The sequence below is a fragment of the Rhincodon typus genome, chromosome 21, assembly GCF_021869965.1.
Source record: "Rhincodon typus isolate 14 chromosome 21, sRhiTyp1.1, whole genome shotgun sequence".
Taxonomy (NCBI): domain Eukaryota; kingdom Metazoa; phylum Chordata; class Chondrichthyes; order Orectolobiformes; family Rhincodontidae; genus Rhincodon; species Rhincodon typus.
The window spans coordinates 7,407,118-7,427,962 of NC_063352.1; the positions used below are offsets into that span (position 1 = coordinate 7,407,118).

Below are 20,845 nucleotides of genomic sequence, written 5' to 3' on the forward strand. Positions count from 1 at the left end.
CTAATCTCCACCTTTTAAAGAGGATTCGGCTCTGCCACACATTACTGGGCAATGGGCCCACTTCTGAGGCACATGTACAGAATAACTTAGTGCTGGGGATGTTAGAGACAGAATTGTCCAAGGCAGCCTGGACATGCTTTTGTGTTCAATGTGTAAAATATGCAAAGCAAAACAGAAAGGTTCCAAAATTTGTGTTTAGCCTCCAGGAATGTCCTGGAATATCTAGGAATAAAAGATTACTCTCCTGGGCATTGCTATGAGCAAACTGACAGAAAAGTGATTGGAACATTAAACAGAAATTATTGTTTCCTTTTTTGATTTTCTTTGAAAACTTTCATTTTTGGGAAATACTGCTGTTTAGAATGGGATGACAGAAATGCAAGGTTATACAATCATACAGAAAAAGCACAAAGGGAGATCATTCAGGTCTTAAATCTGCACTGTCTAATTTGAGTTCCAGTTAGTTCCACTCCCCTGTTGCATTCAAATAGCCCCACAATTTTCCTACTTGCCTGGATGAGTGTAACTGCAACAACATTTGAGAAGCTTAACACCATTGAGGACAAAGCAGCCCACATGATTTTCTTTTTATTCATTCACGGGATGAGGGCATCACTGGCTAGGGCAGCGTTTATTGCCTGTCCCTAATTGTCCAGAGGGCAGTTACAAGGCAACCACATTGCTGTGGGACTGGAGTCACACGTATGCCAGACCAGGTAAGGATGGGAGCTTCCTTCCCTAAAGGACATTAGTGAACCGGATGGGTTTGTCCCTGACAATCAACAATGGATTCATGGTCATCATTAGTCTCTCAATTCCAGATATTTATTTATTGAATTCAAATTCTACCATCTGCTATAGTGGGATTCAAACCCAGATCCTGAGAACATTGCCTCGGTCTCTGGATTAACAGCCTAGCAATAATACCATTAGGACATCAACACCCCTGTGATTGGTACAATATGCACAAACATTCAGAGCCTCCACCACTGATGCTCAGTAGCAGCAGTGTGCATTGTTTACAAGACATCATGTAAGAATTCACCAAGGGTCCATTTTATATTCATTCATGGGACATGGGCATTGCTGGCTGGGCCAGTATTTATTGCCCGTCCTTAATTGCCCCTTGAGAAGGTGGTGGTGAGCTGCCTTCTTCAACCACTGCAGTCAGCATGCTGTAGGTTGACCCACAATGCCTTGTGGGTGGCAAATTCCAGGACATCAACTTTGATATTCCTGTGACATCAGCTTCCGAACCCACAATTACTACCAGCTAGAAGGACAAGGGCAGCAGGTACATGGGAAGACCACCCCCTGCAAGTCCCACTCCAAACCACTCACCATCCTGACTTGGAAATATATCGCCGTTCCATCACTGTTGCTGGGTCAAAATCCTGGAATTCCCTCCCTAAGGGAGTTGTGCATCTACCCACAGCACATGGACTGCAATGGTTCAATTCGGCAGCTCACCCCTGCCTTCTCAAGGGCAGTTAGGGATGGGCAATAAATGCTGGGTCCAGCCAGCAGCACTCATGTCCCAAGAAAGAATTAAAACAAATTTCAGTTGAATCCATCATGTACCTAAGATCCAATGTAACTATCTATTAAATGATATTTAATAAACTTTGTTTAGCAAAGACTGAGCCTATCTTCTGCCGAAGACATGGTGTGGATATCTTTCCCCACATTGTATCAGCACCTTACACTGATCCTGGCAAGGAATATTGGTGACAACGAATCTGTTCAAAATAACCCAGAGGGTTCAAGTAGATGAAAACAATATAACATACATTGAGGTCAATAGTCTTCCATACAGAGAGGCGATGGTGTTGTGGTCATGCCAGTGGATGAGTAATCCAGAGCCCTAGCTTATTGTCATGGGGATATTAGTTTGAACCCTACCATGACAAATAATGGAATTTGAATTTAATGAAATCTGGAGTTAAGAGCTAGTCTAATAATGCCAATGTAACCAATATTGATTGTGATTTAAAAAAAACCCATCTGGCTTGCTAGTGCATTTAGGGAAGGAAAGCAGCCATCCTTCCCCAGTCTGGCCTCCATGTGACTCCAGACCCATGGCAATGTGCTTGACCGTTAAATGGCCAAGAAAACCAATCAACTGAAGGGCAACTAGGGATGGGCAACAAATGCTGGCCTTGCCAGTGAAACCCACATTCCATGCAAGAACAAAGAAGAAAAATTAAGATAGGTGGAGGTGCAGATTAAGCAAAAATGCCAGTGCGGTTGCTGCAATTTTTATTTTAAATTATCTTGAAAATGTTCAATCCATTTTTCAGCATTTCCAGCAACTAGATTCCTTCCCTTTGCAACACAACATCAAAGTATGAGTAATGCTGTCTCTGGAACACAACCAACTCAGTTGTTCAATGAAAATGATATATTTATTTGATTTGTTTACTGGTTCTTGAACTTGGGATTAACAGGGAGGAAGAAATTGCTGAAAATTGATAATGGAATAACTAAAATGTCTTTTCCTTAAATCTATCAAACCATTTTTGTGATTTTGGGGCCAAATGAATGTTAATTCTTAGATTGAAATTTGCTTTATAATATGCAGTTCATATCAAATCATGGGAATATTGCATCCATTAAGGTGAAGCTAGACAAGTCCATTAAGAGAGAGAAGGATGTGCTGACAGACTAAGAGAAGTACTGTGTAGTATGCAGGGAGCAAAGACACTGGCATTAATCAGTTGGGCCAAATGATTTGTTTCTGTGCTGTAGACTCTGTGAAATTCTATAGAATTAATCATCTCTACGACAATAATTCTGGTGCTATGCCCTTAACTTTCATCAAAATGCCAAAGATCACGACTGAGAGTGAGAGACTGAACATTAGGGAAAAATGAACACATCGTCAGCAAACCTAGCCTCAAGTCTCAAACAGTCCTGATTTCACATCCCAAGTGACTCTGGCTTCTCCTTCAGTCCATCCTTATTTTCATATTATATTGATCTTAGTAGGATAATAGGTCGGCACAACATTGTGGGCCGAAGGGCCTGTACTGTGCTGCACTGTTCTATGTTCTATGTTCTATTAGTTAGAGGCACACGTATGATTGGGATTTCAAATCAGCTCCTTCACGTTGTCAGACTCGATTATCCTTCGTGGCAGATATTTCAAAGTTTTGCCTGTAAGTAAATCTGTACAAATAAAATTCAAGTGATAACGACAGGGATAAGTATATTAAATGAAAATACAACAGTCCTAATTTCTCACTATACTTTTAAAATATTAGCTTTGTCAATGGAGGTCCCACAGTCAATGAAACTGGGTACCTCATGCACATGTCAGATGCATTAACATTTAACCATCTGCTCCTGCTTTTAACCTCTTAACCCGTTGTAACATCAAAACCTCAGGGATCATTCTTAATTGCCATCATTTACAAGGAGACTCCAGTGAAAGTGGGTATACATTTAGGTGTTGTATATTGAGAATTTTCTGTTGGTTTGAGGATTCCAAGGAATAACAAAATGTTTTCCTTATTCTTCTATTTGAACATTTTGCAATAAGTTCTGGAAGAGCTGTATGAAAAGCCCAATGTGTGATATCAGCAAGTTTCAGTCTATTAGCACCCTTCAAAAAACAGTGCCAATAGGAACATAATGCAACAACAAAGTCACCCCTTTTCAGAATTTGTTCTTCGCACTTTGGCAGGGAGATGAAGAAACAGTGGAGACCGAAACAGTAACTCTGGAGTTGACAATTGTGCATTTTTTATTCTTTTGGAATTTTCTTCCAAGCGGAATTGTTCGCAGCTACACATAGTAAGCTGCAATGCATTAAGTCTGTGTTTTGATGAAAGAACTTTTAAGAAAGACAGCTAGTCAAATGAAGAACTGTCTTTTTGAATCACGTGAAGAGTGCACAAAGGATTTTCTTGAAGTTAAATTAGACATAACTGCTGGCTGAGATTTTTAGATTTAGGAGCAGTTGACGATTCAGAGAAATTTGGGCTTAAATTGGGCGTTGTTTAATTTGCACAAGTATTCATTTAAATTATGTACCTATTACTGAACATAAAAATGTTCCGTTATTGAACACAAATGGGTACCATTTTAGAGTGCATTTTAAAAATGATTGCACTAAAAATATTCCTTCATATATTTAGTACAAGTAACTTGCTGCAGTTTTATTGATTGAAATTAAAATTGTTCTATTGGTTTAATATTCAGTCCCCTTGACAACTCATATGTGGGACCCTGACCCGATATGTGGGCAGAACTTGTCTCCAGAGATTGTTTTGTAGACTATTGCAAAAGATTGCAGAAACGTGATTTTTTTTTCCACTGGACGTGAGATGCTTTTGAAACTTCCTGATCTTTTGCGCTTGTTTGGCCAGTCTAGGGTGAGTCACAGTAAAAGCGATCAGTGCAATCCAGCGAAAAGTCATCCCCAGCCATGTCCTTGGAGAATATGTTAATTAAACTCAAATCTGCCTACAGGATCTGTCAGAACATTTAGGCGAGGCAGTGAAGTTTCAAGATGAGTATACTGTTGAAAACTGCCTTCTATGTTTTTTTTAAGCCCAGGTATGTAGGTTGGTAATTCCATTACAGCAATGTGATAATGTAGTCATCTTGAACAACGTTCCCTCTAACTATTTTTTCTTCTGCATGGACTTCGAAGGTCTGTCTGCAGCAGAAGCTTCCCGAAGTGGAAGCCAATGAGCTGAAATTTCCCCGTGTGGCCCTGAACATTGATCCTGAGTGAGGCCTGTCAGGGGAAGAAATTCAACTGACAGCCACCCACGTAAATTGAACATTGGCTTTGATGCAGTATGGGTTCAGTCAGGGAGATCAAGTTCGGGTTGCTGTGGCAACATACGTTTTTACCTGCATGTTGTCCTGTGAAGCTATGGATGGTGGTAGCGGAACAGTGGTTATTTCTGGCCATCACTCACCCTTTCCACTGGCACTCCTCACCCCATGAACTGGTGTGTATTGAAAGGAATTTCAGGTTTGATACTCAACCTGTTTGGCCGCTTATGTAAGGGGACCTTGCTTGCTTCTAAAATTCCTGGGAGGGGCTTGCAACCTGGGACTTCTGAACCCGATGTTGGGATGCTAACCACCAGATCAGCCTTAATATGGACAACGTCAGAAATCACACGATACCAGGTTATAGTCCAACAGGTTTATTTGAAATCACAAGCTTTCTGAGCGTTGCCCCTTCGTCTGGTGAAGGGTATAAGCGAGTGTCATGTGACTTCTGACTTTGTCCACACCAGTCCGAGACTGGCACCTCCACATTATAGCCTTAATATGAATATTAGACCTCCAAATAAGAGGGTCAGTTGGCTGGATGGTTGGTTTATAATGCAGAGCGATGCCATACAGAGTGGGTTCAATTCCTGCACTGGCTGAGGTTATCATGAGGATCCTCCTTTTCAACATCTCCCCTTGTCTGAGGTGCAGTGACCCACAGGTTAAACCACCGCCAGTCATCTCTCTCTCTCTTTCTCTCTCTAATGATCCAGGATTTCGATCCAGTGACACAGAAGGAACAGCAATATAGTTCCAAGTCCTGATGGAACCCAAACTGATGGGGACAGAGTCTCACTTCAACTCAATTAATGTCCTGCTGAGCATTTAATGGCTTTTTTTTTCAATTTTAATTCTGGCTTTTGCATTAAAATGGCGCCAGAGAATGGCGATATTGTACACCTTTCATTGTATTCCTCTATTCCTACTTGAGTGCACCTGACAATAAAATATAATTCCAATTCTAAATTCTGGATATATTATGGAACAGGCCAAGGCTTAATGTTTACGTGAGACCCTGACACCCTGCAAAATTCTGGCCAATCCATTGAAGAACTTTAGATTCTACACGATAAAAATGCCAAAGAAAGCCTCTTTCATTACTTAAAGGTGAGGTAATCACAAATGGTGAAGTGACTCCTTAGAATGGTTGCATCTCACTCCAATTAATTATTCTAAAGGTTTCTAATTAGTGCCTTGTACTACTGTCCTGGAGCTCACTGATTTACTACAATACATATTTCCTTTTTCTGTGAGTCACCGCATTACAAATTCATGTCACAGTTTGCCCTCGATGACTTCATTCTGAATATGGAAATTAAAGTTGCTGATGCGGTCCTTTAACTGGAACAGTGAGCCATTGATTTTATATGCAACACAAAACTTTTTAACAAGAATGATCTCAGCCCTGGTAACGCTCTAACCTTAGGAGCCGTTAGTATATGTCAATCTTGATGTCTCCTATTAAAGCATGATTGACCTCAATGTTTTTCAGCAATGCAGAGCTGGGAGACTAGATTCGTTTTGGAGAACGTTGCTGCACAGATGCAACATTGTTTGAGCAGACCTTACGCAAATTTGAGAGTTTCATACTCCCCACAAGAATGGAGTTATAGATCTACTTCACCATGATGCAGCGCGAACAGGTGCAGCTGGGCAGATGCGTCTGAGTCCTATCGGAAGGTTTCTGATTAGCAGAGCTGGGGCACTTAACTGGGGCCAGGTGTCTAGGAAGAAATGCACAGCGAGAAAGCCGGAGGAAGTATATCTGTGTCCTACACCTCTCAACAGCCAGCTGCAGAACAATAAAAGCAGATAATATAGTTTACTAACACATATCAACTATTCTCAGCTCTTTCTTCAACATACGAGAGGCCCTGTAAATTACTTACCAGAACATGTAATCCAACCTTTGGTAAATAGATTACTAAAAATGTGACTAATTCAACAATGAATGGAATTAGAAATAACAGTATGTGGGAAGTATAAAAAATGCATTAAATATGTACATATGTATATAAGTTTATAAAAATATACATAAATGAGATACAGTAGAGTTTCTGTATTCAACAGCATCTACTGCATCAATGTAGGAACCGCTTCTTCTGTAGGTATTGGAGTGGACCTGCCCCTATCATGTTGTGGCATGGCAGGGTCAGATGTACATTCTAACATAACTTGAACTGTCAGTGCAAAATAGGTGATTGCCTATTTGTGGTCCATTTTATCCCAACAAATTGCTTTTCTCCATTACCTAAGGAAGATTGGACATAGTGTATTGTGAGCAGCTAATGTGACAGTGCCCCTTTTTTTACCCTTCTACCCTGTTCAAACATTACTATCACAAACTAAAGCAGCGGGGATGATGGTGCTTTTTATGCACAAATCTGTAAATGTCTGCATCTACCTGTCTATTGGACAATGGCCCTGAGTTCCCATACCTGGTGCTGGTTGGATGATTTACAATGAATTGAACAGAAGGGTGAGGCCGTGGATTGCCTAATTATCTGAGCACTGACTTAATTCCGGTGTTTATGTTGGTTCAGCAGTATAAGTAGGATCTGCCAGGGACCCAGGTGAACTAAAACACCTCAGAAATAGTAACTCCAATCGACTAGAATGACCCAATCCAATGCTGCACTAGGGATCGTCAGGAGAAAATGGGGAGATGGTGGTTTGAGCATCATCAATAATCATCCACAATTGTTTTGGCCAAGTCCCTCCTATGGTAGGTCTGCAAAGTTACATGGGTACCTACCATTGGCAGCTAGCTAGGGTGAGTGGTGGTGCGGTGGTAACATCATGGGAGTTTGTACTCAGGAGTTCTGTTCTAGTGGAAGTGAGTTCAAATCCCATTATAGCAGAAGCTACACTTGAAAATTATTCTCAGTGATGGAGACCATGAACCCAACTGGTTCACTAATGTCCTTTAAGGAAGGATATCTACCATCCTCAGCTGCTCGGGTCTACATTTGAGTCTAGACTCAGAGCAATGCAGTTGACTCTTAACTGCCTTTAATTATTGAAGGAGTCTACTACTGAGCCCAGATACTGTAGTGAAGCTAGTAACAGAGATCATTGGCAACCATTGCATCTGCTTGGATAAGCGGGTGAACATATCATTGAACTCTGTGTTGACAGCTATGTAAATGACCAATTTAAGGTAATCAGGCAAGCTTGTAATGTGGCTCACTTATGCTTGTTATAAGTCATAGAAATTCATTCTCAGGGACTCATTCTCTGCAATCAAGGTGAATTTGTGCCTTTTACGAATTACCTGCGAGTTCTTACCCTATTGCTGTTGTCGAGGTGACATCTCACCCAGTCAATCAATCAACGCCCTTTTCTCCTATACTATGCATTGTTGCGATTGTTGGAAGTTTGGCATTTTTGCATTTATCCTGATGAGTGTGAGATGAAATCCTTCAGCACCTTCTCCTTCTTTGTAGAGGCAATCTAGTTCTGCGCTCTGAGTGTCCTGTGGTCAGCGGTAAGGCCTGGGGTGGGGTTCAACATAAAGGCTGCAAGAATTCTCAAACCCTCCAAGTGGAATGAAGAATTTCGACTCATCAGAAAGATATTCAGCAAGCAGCTACACTTTCTCTAGCTCTGACAGCACCCCCAGGGTATGATGCACAATTCACTGCCTCTAGTCAGATGCAGTTCATCTGCAGGGACAAGGGACCCCAGCTCCTGCAGTTAAGTTCCTGTATGGGCTACGGTATGGTCAGAATGTAGGGAACATTTTTGTGCTGGCAGAGATGTTTCTATGGTGTTTGTGTATCTTGATTGGGTTCATCACACTTATCCATTTCCTCTCACCATCACCACAGAAGTGGCACACTTAGACCTCAGTTACACATAAAATGAAAATATAATGAATCAAAGGAAACATTTGCACTGTATACAAAAATATTCTTCAGAAAATGGAAGTATCTGAATGCCTGCAGTCTCTTAATTGGTTTTATAAATTAGTCATAATGAGCAAAGGCTACATTCTTCAGCCTAACTGATGAACTCTGCATGAACTTAATCAAAATTCACTTATCAGCAGTTAAGCATTTGCTGGTAAATGCTGCACTATTACACTTTATCAATAGAATAATAACCTGTACATTCTATGGTATAATGCTCCTGACCCTGACGGCTGTTGTAGCACAGCAGTAGGGTTCCCTACCCCTGAACTGGGCAACTAAGGTTCAAGTACCACCTACTCCAGAAGTGAGCTGTAACATCTCTGAATATAGAACAATACAACACAGGAATGGGCCCTTTGACCCACAATGTTGTGTCAAACATGAAGCTAAATTAAACTAATCCCTTCTGCCTGACCTTGTTCCCTATCCCTCCATTCCTTGTATATTCATGTCCCTATCTAAAAGTCTCTTAAATACCCCTATTGTATCTGCCTCCACCACCAACTCTGGCAGTGCATTTCACTCTCTGTGTAAAAACTTGCCCCTCACATCTCCATTGAACTTTTCCCCCTCTCACTTTAAATGCATGGCCCCTAGTTTTAGACATTTTAACTCTGGGAAAAAGATTCTGACTGTCGACCCAACTATTCATTTCATGATTTTATAGACTTCACCCCTCAGCCTCTGCCGCTCCAGAGAAAGCAACCCCAGTTTTTCTATCCTCTCCATATACCTATTTGAAAAGGTTGATTAGAAAAATCTACTCCTGACTCAGAAAGTCTATTTATTGTCTGACTCACCACGAGCAATGCCAAGGGAGGTCAGCTAACCTCATGATGTACCTATCGATTTCCTGGTTATCACACTCCTTCATGGTCTGGAAACAACAATAACAACCTGCACTTATTCAGCACATTTGACATGATGAAACACCCAAGTGTTTTATAGGAATGTTACCAAACAAAATTTGACACTGAGCTGTAGAGGGAGATGTTAAGATAAATGGTATAGATCTTGGTCTTGAGAAGGGTTTGAAGAAATGTCTTAAAGGAGGAAATTGGAGTAGAGAGTTGGAGAGAATTGGGAAGGAACACTGGAACTTGGAGCCTGAGCCTCTGCCAAAGGTGGAGCAATTAAATTGGTGGGTCATCGCTATGTTGTGATGGAGCTTATAGGAATGGATTTGATTTTGGAGATAAGGAAGATGGAAGCTAAGGAGGTGTTTGAACACAAGCATGAGAAGTTTAAAACTTAAAGAACTTTGTAAATGACTGTGTATCATTTAAAAGTGCATTACAAAACAAAAACTATCATTTTGGAATATGCCAATTTGACCCAACAATTTACATTGGCACAAGACCCAAATTATGTATAGCCCTCAACTGGTCTTACTTTAACAGAGCATTTAGTGTTTGTAGCCCGACAGACATATTATAGTGATAAACTGATATGTGCAGCATGTAGTGTTCTAGTCCTTATTAAATAACACTTAATCTCACTTATTGTAGAAACATACGAAATAGCAGAAGTAGATCGTTCAGTCCTTCAAACCTGCTCCACAACTCAATAAAATCATGGCTGACCTGTTTGTGTTTCCAATTACACATTCCCATCTACATTTGATTCCTCTGCCCAACAAGAATCTATCCACCTCTGTCTTAAAAAATATTCAATGACCTTGCTTCTACCAGCTTCTGAGACAAGAAGTCCCAAAGTTAAATAATTCTCTAAGGTTTGAATATAGGAGTTGGAAAGTTATGTTGAGGTTGTACAGGACATTGGTGAGGCCTTTTCTGGAATACTGTGTCCAGTTCTGGTCACCCTGTTATAGGAAGGATATTATTAAGCTGGAGAGGGTTCAGAAGAGATTTACCAGGATGTTGCTGGATATGGAAGGTTTGAGTTGTGAGGAAAGGCTGGATAGGCTGGGACTTTTTTCACTAGAGTTTAGAAGGTTGAAATGTGACTTTATAGAGGTTTATAAAATCATGAGGAGTCAGATGGACTTAATGGTAGGTCTCTTTTCCCTAGGATGGGGTTTTCAAGTCTGGGGGCACATTTTAAGGTAAGAGGAAATAGATTTTAAAAAGGACACGAGGGGGAAATTTTTTTACATAGAATGTGGTTTGCGTGTAGAATGAACTTCCTGAGGAAGTGGTGGATGAGGGCGCAGTTATAACATTTAAAAGAAGCTTAGATAAATTCATGAATAGGAAATGTTTGGAGGGATATGTGCCAGGACCAGGCAGGTGAGACTAGTTTAGTTTGGGATTACGTTTGGCATGGACTGGTTGGACCGAAGGATCTGTTTCCCTGCTGTGTGACTCTATGACTATGAAAAGAGTCCCCTCATCTCCGTGCTGCAAGAGTGATCCCTAATTTATAAATAGCATCCCCTAGTTCTGGACTGACCCACAAAGTGAAAAATCCTTTCTGCTTTCACTTTGTCAAGACTATTCAGGATCCTACAGACTTCAATCAAATCACCCCTCACTCTTCTAAACTCCAGAGGAATTAAACGCAGTCTGTCCAACATATGCTCGTAAGACAAGCCTTTCGTTCCAGTTATCAACCTAGTAAATCTCCCCTGGACTGTCTGCAATATACTTATATCCTTCCTTAAATAAAGATTCAAGATGTGACCTCATCAATGCCCTGTACCATGTGCAATGTCACAGGTGATCGATTAGTAGCAATATTTAAAAGCACATTTATTGAATGAAGATGTTGCTCCCCTGACATCACACCCTGGATGTCACATCAAAACATCAAATCCCAGATGCCAGTTGCCGGATGTCACTTCAGATGCCACTCCCTGGACATCACTCCCTGGTCCTAACACCCAAATGTCACATTACAAATGGAAATCACACAGCTGACTGCATTTTACGATCAATAGTCCAGACACAAAGAAAAGAAACAAAAAAAACCTCACAGAATGAAAGCTTTTACGTACTTGAGACCATCTAAATTTCTCTTTGCTCCAGAATTGTTTGTTCCTTGATACTTTGCACTTGTACTGAGCTGGTTCCTGCAAACAAGTATTTACACATTTCTTAAGAAAATATTCACTGACAAGTGCAGCCCTAATTTGTTGATTACATAATTTAATTCCTTGACATCAGCTAAAGGGAACAAAGCAGAAGTGAATATATTGGTGTGTGGATTTCTGAAATAGTGTTTGTGGCTCTTGGATTAAGATAGCAAAAGCTCAGAATGTCTATGTTTTATGGTGTTGGGATTTAGCACTGCAAGGTGATAATGCAGTACTTCAAAGCATCAACAATCTTGGAACTCTCTTTCTAATAGCAATGCTTTGTGTAGCTACACCGAAAAGACTGCATCAGCTCAATTGTACAACCACCTTCTAAAGGTCAGTTAGCAATGGACAATAAATACTGGCCTAGCCAGCAATACCCACATAAAGTGAATGAATATATACATAAAAACAAGTCTATGGTGATTGTCAGCATAATGACCATTCCCACGTAATTACATTAAAAAGTAACATATGTGGTATCATCAATTTAATTGTATTGAGATTTCTTTTTACATCAGTGACTGTGAGTGTATTCATTCGTCTCTTCATGCATTAGAAAGCATGACCTCTTATTCAGAGAAGCTCTAAGATTGAAAGGTCTGGAGAAAACTGACTGATACTCTATAATCAAAAGGTTGTAATTTTTTTCTTAACCCAGATACCTAATTGATAACATTCAGGTTGCTCTGAAATGTGTTTTATAAAATCAGTTCATGAGATATGGGCGTCGCTGGCTGGCCAGTATTTTTTGCTCATCCCTAATTGCCCTTGAGAAGGAAGTGGTGAGCTGCCTTCTTTAACTGCTGCAGTCCTGTTAGTGTAAGGACATCGACGATGCTGCACAGTAGGAGTTCCAAGATTTTGACCCAGTGATACTGAAGCAGCAGCGATATATTTCTAAGTCAGAATGTGAGTGGCTTGGAGTGGTGCTTGCAGATTCCCATGTATCTGATGCCCTTCAAGATGGTAATGGTCGTGGATTTGGAAGGTGCTGTCCAAGGAGCCTTGATAAATTTCACCAGCCAACATTATAGATCGCACACACTGCTGCCACTGAGCATCAATGGTGGAGGCAGTCGATGCTTGTGGATGTAATGCCAAACAAGTGGGTTGCTTTGCCCTGGATGGTGTCAAGTTCTTGAGTGTTGCTGGAGTTGCATCGATTCAGACAAGTGGGGAGTGTTCCATCACATTCCTGACTTGTACCCTGTTGATAGTGGATAGGTTTTGGGGAGTCAGTTGCTTGCTGCAAGATACCTAGCCTCTGACCTGCTCTTGTAGCCATAGTATTTATGTAGCTAGTCCAGTTTAGTTTCAGTTGTAATGGTCAATGGTAAGCCTCAGTGTGTTGATAATAGGAGACTCAGCATTCAAACTGATGCCATAAAATGTCAAAGGGAAATGGTTAGATTCTCTCTTAATGAAGATGGTCATTGCCTGGCACTTGTGTGGCATGGATGTAGCATTTGTTAGACCAAACCTGGATATTGTCCAGGGCACACTTCATTTAGGCATGGCCTCAGTTGATGTCAGGCGGTCTGTCCAGTTCCATTTATACTTCTGCAAAACTTCTGTTTCGTTGACTATAACCATGTCAGCTTATTTGGGATCAACTCATGAGCTTACCATGACACACACACAGGAGGAAAGATGGGAGGGTGTTTGAGTGGAGCACAGCAGTTTGTGCTGAAAGCCATGTTGCTGTGCTGTTTTATCTGATGTGCGTTTCTCTGTTAAATATGCAATCAATAATCCAGATTAACTGAGAGGTAAACAAGTTGTGGACAGTTGGTTTGCTGAGGAACTGAGGGATCAATACCATGCATCAGACAACATCTTCAGTAAAGTTATCAAACATCTTGAAGATAAGCTATAAAACACAACAGATTTCCTTTATCTTCTCTTAAGTCAAAAGGTGTGCTGCCGTAGGAACTGGTGGCTGGACATTTTACAGCCTTGACCATTTTCTTAGCTAGTGTGCAACATATTGACACCATCTGTCGTTAAGACTCTGTCTGTCATTTTTCATAATCTCTTTATAATACATGCAACGCTCCTTCTGACTGATTTGACAGCAATATGCTCATAGCTTAACTGAACACTGGGTATGTATATTTTTAGGAAGATAACTCATGGATATTGACCTTTGTTGTTTTTATACTTACACTAATAAAGAAATGCCTTAAAGACTGGCTAAGATGTAAGGCAGCAGATCTCTGGAGTCCTGCTGTCAAATCAGATCCATTGTTAACTAACAATAAAAGGAATGTGACACTAGGCAGTCAACTATTTTCACAAGCAAGATTAAGTAATACATTAACTGAATTAAAATACAATCATACATATTATAATGATTAAGATTTTTTTAATCTGATGAATCAGTACTCCTCAATGTTGATCAGCGCTGAGGGTGGCAAGGACACAGAATGTACAAACTCTGTTCAAATTCAATCCCGATGCCACTCACAGTCCTCAGAGGGCACCTCAGTGGATTGAGAAATAAGAGGGAATGTCAGCATCATTAGTGGTCCCTTGCAGACAAAGATGACTCTCTTCCAAGCTCAGGGTGAGTCTGTAGGTGGCTGTACAGACCAATGTGGCTACCGCAGGCTCTGGGGCAGAAGATAGTTGCGGGTGGGGCACTGGTGTAGCAGCGTGCCCTTGTCGCTGTTTCTGCCTGGCTTCTGTTTTTTCCCGACAGCAAGTCTCGAGATGCCCAGTGCCTTCCTAGATGGGGGAATGTAGGTATCAGATGATAGACAGACCTAAGAGATTCCACAACCAAAGGATCAGATCTAAGCTCTTCAATCCTGCCTCATCATTCAAAAACAGTGGTGGAGAGTTGAACAACTTCCTGGAGGAGGAGCCTCCACAAATATCCCCATCCTCACTCAGAAAAGAGCCCAGCACAACAGAGACAAAGATAAGCTTGAAGCAGTTGCAATAAGCTTCAATTGTTAATATGTCCTTTAGGCCTTGACCTGCTCAGTCAGTAGTGATGCTGCTGAGCCACTCTTGATCGTGGACTTTGAGGGAATCCAATCAGAGTCTTACGTTGTGGGGCACTACCACGCAAAATGGAATAGAATTGGAATAGATTTAGCAACTCAACACTGGGCATTCATGAGGCGCTATGGATCATCAGCAGCAGAATTATACCCAATCACAGACTTATCCGTAAAAGTATGTACTACTTCAGTTACTTATGAATTTCAAATACATTCATAAATTGATGCAATTTAAAATTAACAAATATATATTACTCAAATATGAAGCTTAAATATGCAAAATAAAATGCTACCTTTTATACATAAATTGTAAACTAACCCTTAAGCTTTCTGACTGTTACTTGAACAGAGCACAGTTCAAAGGTTACAGCTGGGTATGATTCATGGATCCGAAATAAGCACAGATCTCCGAATGACCAACCTATTCCTCATTCAACTCTGTTACATTAAATTCTATTAGAAAGTCCCACACTCCCATTCATTTTCATAATACACAATGTGCAGTTTTGCTCCACCAGTTATATGCAGATACAATCTTTTCCTGTCACACTTTCATTTTGAACAACTGCTGATATCTATATAATGCCAAAAGCATCATCCTTTATACCAAAAATAGAATACTTTCTCCTTTACTCTTTCCTCCTGTGCAGATCATTCTCATTCAAACATCTTCTTCAATACAAACACAATTCATTGTAACAGATCCTTCTCAATTCAGCATGTAGTCTATTTGAAATATATATCTGTCGTACATTTATATTGTGTTGGGTTTTATTATTCAGTTTGGATCTTATTTGCTTGCTTTTAAAGTACTCTGTGCTGTTTTGTGTTGATGTTGGCATGAGGATTATTGTTTGTATGACCATCCAATGAACAGTAATCTGTTGTTCATTATCAGTGAATGAAATAAACCTACATTAAAATCTTGAATCCCAAATGAACTAATTGCAACATGTAGGACATTTGCAGAATTGTTTACAAACACAAATGTTCTGAAATTTTGAATCACAACACTAAAAAAACCATGCAACTTTATTTGGCAATTTAAACTACAGTTTAACTTAAGTTAACTTTAAACTTAAGTTTAGAGGGGAGGTAGAGCAGATGGAAAATAGGGTCACAGGAGGAGTGGTGTGAAATAACTCCACAGAGGTCAGTACTCTGTTGCCAAGTCACCCTTTGTTTACACGTGGAGAGTCCTTAACACTGATCTAACTCCCCCAGAGCCAGCTCTCGGAGTGAACAGAAGCTCTGACACTCCTGTTCCTATCTGTCAGCCACGGCTCCCTGATTGGACCAGATTAACAACTCCAACAGGGAACTCATATTCTATAAGATCCAGCTGACTGACCTCAATTTAATCACTGCAGCTGGTGGTCTGGAGAGGGTGGAATATGGGAGTGATATTGGGAACACTATGTGTGGGGAAAGGGTGGAGTCTGTGGGAGGCTGTGGGATCTTGGAATTCGGGTAGAGGTGGAAAGGTTTAGGGAGGGAATCCCCAAGCTTGAGGCCTTGGCAGCTGAATGCATGGCCAACAACGACTGAGCAATTTAAAGTGTCAAGAAGTCGGGGCAGATAGCTCACAAGAATGTAGGAAAGAGAAGGAGTGGACAATACAACCACTCAAGCCTGCTTCACCATTCAATAAAATCAGAGTGATCTTTTATCTTGAGGATGGGGGTAGTTACAGAAACAGTGCTCGCTTTTTTCTAACTGCTGGAGCCCATCTTCTTCTGCAATGGGTATGCAAAAAGATGCACACAGTGGGTTGTGATGTCATGAGATTCATAATTCAGATTCCCAAGCTGAGGACATGGATTTGCATACCACTGTGCAGATGGTGAAACTTGATTTCAGTATTTTTTAAAAATGTAATCTAATGGTAATCGTGCTACCATTGACATTTGTTATAAAAACCCATCTGGTTCACTAATGTTGTTAAGAGTTGGAAATCTGCCGTCCTTACCAGGTCTGGCCTATATGTGACTCCAGACCCACAGCAATGGGATTGACTCCTAACTGCTGTTTGGGCAATTAGGGATGAGCAATAAATGCTGCTCTAACCAGTGATGGCTACATACCATGAATGAATAAACAATAAGCAGTGGGATTTAGCTGGATGATATAAGCATTGACATGTTTACTTCCTGAGAACACTGAAACCCTCACCAGTATTACTTTTATATTTATCTTGGAAAGGAATTGCCTGGTCAGTTTCTCACTGTGAATGTTAAAAAAAAACCCGACAGTATACATGACAAAGGACCAACAAAGCACATTTGTTTACTTGCATTCCTCGGGACTAATGACAAAGCTTGTTGATTGGTAGATTAACAGGAGATTGCAAATAATGATATCAAAACCCTTTCTATCTGAATGCATAGTGAGAGAGCCAAAGATATATTAACATTACACAAAGGACCAGAGGCATCTCTCTCCATCAGAAAGCAAGAGAGAGAGAGAGAGAGAATTGGTTATAAATATCTGAGGGGCACCACTTGGTATACCTGGGTCAAGGTGAGACAGCTAGACCTATATATAGAATTACAAAGAACATACAACAGAGAAATTGTCCATTCCAGCAATTGAGTTTCTCAGTCATTCATTTTATAACTTGATAATTATAGCCCTTTTTCCCTGTTTCCCTCATATACTCACTTCATATTCCCTGCAATTCATCCATTTTTCTAAAACACACTCTGTAGTAATGAGCTCCACACTTTCAGTATTCTTTGGATAAAGAAGATTCTTCTAAATCCTCAGCTTGGTTTCTCAGTGACTATTTTACCTTGACGGTTCCTGCTTTTGCAGAAACACATCCAGTTCAGACCATACACAAACATCATCTTGTCATCAATCAAGAGCTTATGATATATCATACGACCTCAAGTAGCGAAAATTATGTAAACAGGACAACCTTGAACCTTGGCAAAAGCTGGACCAGCTGCTTCACAAAAGCTGACACAGCCCGAGCAAAGCCGACTGCTGAAAAACAACCTCATACACAGGCTTCATGAAACATGAAGATGAGGGTTTGCATTGTAAGGGCAGTGACACATGAACAGCTCCATCACAAGCTGCATTTTTCACTACCACAGAAAGTGGTTGAGGCTAAAACATTATGTGTTGTCAAGAAGGAAGTAGATGTAGTTCTTGTGGCTATAGGGGTAAAGGGATGTTGGGGGAGGACAAGCTTAGGGTATTGAGATCAGTGATCAGTCATGATCATAGAGAATAATGGAGCAGCCTCATGGGGGCGAATGGCCTACTTCTGCTCCTATCTTCTATGTTTCTGACCAACCTGATTAAATGTCTCCATGCCACCAAACTTGCAATGGAGTATGGCATTAAAATCTGCCCAATGTTTGACTTTTGACACTGTTTATTAAGATTTTCTCTATCATTTCAGAAACAGTTATCGTTCTGCCTTTCAAATCATAAGTGTCTCCTGGAAGGATTGCAGATATTCCAATTTGTGCAAATAAAATTCAACTTAGTAGTGAGTGGAGCTAGTTGATTCCATCTAGTCTGGCATTTCAGTGTAAACAAACCAAAAACCTTCCAAATGAGCCAATGACCAAAAGCATACACTCTGGAAATGTACTGCTGTGAAATCCTGCAAATACGAATCGTGGTGCAATTTGTTTAAATTGAAGAAATCTCTGCCAGCTGTTTCTTTTTGATGAGTTTTCCCAGGGTAACGTTTGAGTAAAAAGTGGGTCCTGAAAGTGCACTTGCTGGAAGCTCTACTTGTTCGCCAATGTAACCCAAAATGGCCATCTCAGGACTTGCTACAGCGATGGTGTTGGGCTGTACACAATGCTGACCTGGCCAGAGGTTCCTCAGTAATTCTGGGCCACTGCTGGCAACCATTCCTGCCCCCTTGGAGGCAAATAGGGGCTGCTGCCTTGGCTTGTAGCTCGCAAAGGGAGGGATTTCCAACGCCGGGGTCCTCAATCCCAATGGGATCCTATCATTAGCCACTGAGCTGTCTGCCTGGCATTGGCTTTCCCCAGAAGAACTGGCACAAAGCTTTTCCCAGGTCCCCTGGTTCCAGGAGAGACCCTCATCCCCTGGATTAAATTTCTCTCTCTACCCCTCATAGTGTGGGTTTGCAGGAAAGGGCAGGAGATGGTGGCATGGTTGTAATGTTGCGAGGAATCCAGAAATGCTCTTAGGATAAGGATTCAAATCCTGCCACGATTGAGATGGTGAATTCACATACCATGAATGAATAAACAACAAGCAGTGGGATTTAGCTGGATGATATAAGCATTGACATGTTTACTTCCTGAGAACACTGAAACCCTCACCAGTATTACTTTTATATTTATCTTGGAAAGGAATTGCCTGGTCAGTTTCTCACTGTGAATGTTAAAAAAGAACCCGACAGTATACATGACAAAGGACAAACAAAACACATTTGTTTACTTGCATTCCTAGGGACTAATGAAAATGCTTGTCAATTGGTAGATTAACAGGAGATTGCAAATAATGATATCAAGACCCTTTGTATCTGAATATGTAGTGCAAGAGCCAGAGATAAATTAGCAACATTACACAAAGGACCAGAGGCATCTCTCTCCATCAGAAAGCGAGAGAGACAGTGAGAGAGAGAGAGACAATTAGTTATAAACATCTGAAGGGCACCACCTGGCAAGCCTGGTTCAACATGAGGCAGTTTGATGTATATATAGAATTACAAAGAATATACAACAGAGAAATTGTCCATTCCAGTGATTATGTTTCTCAGACATTCATTTTCTAACTTGATTATCATATCCCTCTTTTCCTGTTTCCCTCATGTACTTATCTCACATCCCCTGCAATACATCCATTCATCTAAAACACACTCTCTAGTAATGAACTCCACATTCTCAGTATTCTTTGGGTAAAGAACATCCTTCTAAATTCTCAGTTTGGTTTCTCAGTGACTATCTTACCTTGGTGGTTTCTATTTTTTCAGGAACACATACGTTTAGGACCATACGCAAGTATCATCTTGCCATCGATCAAGAGCTCATGATATATCATGCAACCACAAAGGGCAGCATGGTGCCTCAGTGCTTAGCACTGTTGCCTCACAGCACCAGCGACCTGAGTTTGATTCCAGCGTTGAGCGACTGTCTGTGTGGATTTTGCACATTTTCCCCGTATCTGCGTAGGTTTCCATTGGGTGCTCTGGTTTCCTACCACAGTCCAAAGATGTGCAGGTTAGGTGGATTAGCTACGGGGCATGCAGGGATATGGTAGGGCAGTGGGTCTGGGTGGGATGTTCTTTGGAAGGTGGGTGTGGACTCAAAGGGCTGAATGGCCTGCTTCCACACTGTAGGGATTTTATAAGTAGTGTAACCTATGTAAACAGACACCTTGAACCTTGGCAAAGGTTGGACCAGGTGCTTCACGAAAGCTGACACAGACTGAAAAATGCCGACTGCTGACAAAACAAAACCTCTTATACAGGCTTCATAAAACATGAAGATGAGATTTTGCATTGAAAGTGCAGTGACACACGAATAGCACCATCACAAGGTGCCTTTTGTTCAACATCTGATTATTTCTAGTCTGGTAGAACAATCTTAGATCCCACAGCAGTGCAGTTTTCAACAACTGCCAGCCGATTACAGCTATGAAGAAGCATCGCTGGACTTGAAACGTTAACTCAGTTTCTCTCTCCACCGATGCTGCCAGAACTGCTGAGTTTCTCCAGCAATTTCTGTCTTTTTCTTTGTTTCAGATCTGCAACATCTGCAATTCAATATATTATTTTAGGTCAGCCCAATTATTGGATATGATTCACATCCCACAGGTTTTTAAGCACAGTACAGGTCCCATGACAAACCATCTAGTGAACATTGATTAGACTGCCCCCACTAACTGGTTAGAATATTAAAATATGAAACACAGGCCCTGCGTTTGAATGAAATTCAAACTATTAACCACTGAGACCAAAGGTCAGGCATTACCTAACCTCTTGTATTCCATCTGTATAAATTGCAGGCCTCATTGTTCTATATTTGACATTAAATGATAAAATAACTGTGTTGAGTATGATCATGTCAGAGCTACTTGAGACAGAAATCCAG

General features: G+C 40.8%; 1 protein-coding gene across 2 annotated transcripts in view; it reads left to right on the forward strand.

Annotated features, from left to right (window-relative positions):
• Positions 1 to 20,845, forward strand: part of fbxl16 (F-box and leucine-rich repeat protein 16) — a 140,808-nt gene that overhangs the window by 72,499 nt on the left and 47,464 nt on the right. The gene's annotated exons all lie outside the window — the stretch shown is intronic.